We start from the raw sequence: 2,083 nt of genomic DNA, 5'->3' as shown, positions 1-2,083 counted from the left end.
GCATATGGTACGTAACCCATATTTTGGAGATAAAATTTGTGCGCGCGGTCGCTTACTATTTTGCCTTATATGATTCTGTTTGCCTGTTACATTGGCGGTTACACGCTGTCAACTTGTGTGCACGAGCCGCGTGACTTACTAATGTGCTTGCTTGCCTGCTGTGTAGATTGCTGTTTGCGCAAGTGTGTACTAGTGCTAGTGCTACTATAAAAGCACATTATCAAAAGGGGCGCGTTGGCAGCGCGGAATGCGGCAACAACAATAAATGCTTGCGTGCTATAAATATGGACCGCTTGTTTGCGGCGCGCACTGGACAAAATGTTAAATGGCCAGAGGCGGTGCATTCAAAAGCGCTAAGCATTTGCTAATTTATTGAGAATTTATTTACACCATTGGCAAGATACGGGTGTGTTGTATAGCTATTTTTAGGTTGTTATCATTTTTGTTACTCAATTCGTAGCGCCCCGCTGAGAGTTATATTACGCGCACTCTGTTTGTGTGGTGACGCGCGGTACCCTCATCGCATGCTCTACGTTTAATTTACGGCGCGCTCAATATATGGCTTTTTTCCCTCCATACAAATTTTATATTTTATTTATTCAGGTTATTTTTATCTTCTGTTTTGCTTTGCGCATTCGTGCGCGCGCTTATGTGTTAGGAGAGCGCGCCCACAACTACGATTTTGTTCAGCTATGGGTTTGGCGCTCTTCCACCACCGAAGCACGTCACAAATTTTTCCGTCACTTACGTTCCGTTTCGCTTTTATGTTCGTCATCTGTTTGGCATTTTATTTGCTGGTTTGCTTTTCGGTCGCTTCTGGTTTTGAATTTTTGTGGTGCGCGTCTGCTTGCTGACGCGGCTGTTCCCTTAATCTTTCCCTCGAATATCGAATCTCGATTTCGATGAGATTTCACCGCTAGAGTGTTTGTCATTTGTGTTTTTTATTAAAAATACTTTCTATATTTGCAAATTTTTATTATAAATAAGCACGCTGTGAACCACAGCCAGACGCGCGCGCCTGACACTGCAAAATATTCAAGAGCAAATACATTTGCACCACTGCTACTACTAAATAATAAAAAGATAGTGAACCAGAAATGAATATAAATTTTATTTTCCTAAAATCAACACCAACACAAACAAATGCGCCACGTTAAGTCAACCGGCAATGTCACAAAGTGTCTAGCCGTCGCCACAGCCATATTCCAAATGTGCGCCTGCAAACAACTGAATGCGCGCACGTTGCCATCTAATATCATATCAACAACAGGCGAGCGGATCAACAGCCAACCAACCGTCTGCCGAGAGCTGCAGCAGCTCTGTGAATGTCGGTCGCATCAGCTTGATAAAAACTTACTGGGTTGCCTTGCCTACCTTATAATTGCTTCCTCTCGTCGTATGTTATCGTTGCCGATAAGGCGGTGTTGAAGGCGTAGGTATATGTGTATGGTGGTGCCGTGTTCGTGTTTTGCTACATCATCGTCGTTGGCTACAACATACAAAGTGAACCGCAAAATGTAAATAAGCTTTGCAGGCAGTAAAAGAACACTCAAGCGACTCGGCTAAATTTGCCGTCTCGCGCAATAGTAATCGCCGTCACAGTCAATAATTGAGTGACGTTAACATACTGATGTTGACAGAATCCCAGCTCAAGTACTCGACAACCAGATACAACGACGACCTCGACTCGTTGGCAGGCGAAGTAATCGGTTACGACGCATTCTCGTTGGCTTGTAACGCCTTCCAGCTTACATTCGCGGCTATCTCATTTAATTCCGTCCCCTTTGTTGGGCTCCCCCAACCAAGAAAAAAAGAACTTCGCTCTTTAAGTATGCTCAACCTCTGCATGACGCACAGTGGCTAAGGAGCAGAAAACATATAGATGTGTAAAATTCAAAAATATTTTTTGCCATATTTTTCCTACATGGCTGCTTAAAATGATTAATTTTTTTCATCAACGTTTGGAACATATTCTTTAGAAAAAATCGTTAGGCAGTAGTAGGTAGTTCTTTTATTCCAGTTTTATACTCAGCAGTTTTATACTCAAAAACATCAGTATCGAAAAAAATGTGAATGAGCCATG

At 42.6% G+C, this 2,083-nt stretch overlaps 1 long non-coding RNA gene across 1 annotated transcript; it reads right to left on the bottom strand.

Annotated features, from left to right (window-relative positions):
• Nucleotides 1-1,087: 1,087 nt before the first annotated feature.
• Nucleotides 1,088-1,645, bottom strand: LOC137250919 (uncharacterized). The gene is made up of 2 exons (XR_010953117.1): nucleotides 1,375-1,645; nucleotides 1,088-1,319 (listed from the first exon to the last, which is right to left on the bottom strand). It is a non-coding gene; the product is annotated as an uncharacterized lncRNA (long non-coding RNA).
• Between the last annotated feature and the right edge of the window lie 438 nt (nucleotides 1,646-2,083).

This window comes from Eurosta solidaginis, chromosome 4 (genome assembly GCF_040869045.1).
Source record: "Eurosta solidaginis isolate ZX-2024a chromosome 4, ASM4086904v1, whole genome shotgun sequence".
Lineage (NCBI taxonomy): Eukaryota > Metazoa > Arthropoda > Insecta > Diptera > Tephritidae > Eurosta > Eurosta solidaginis.
Note: the sequence above shows the minus strand (reverse complement) of the source record. Positions and strands in the feature narration are given on the sequence as shown.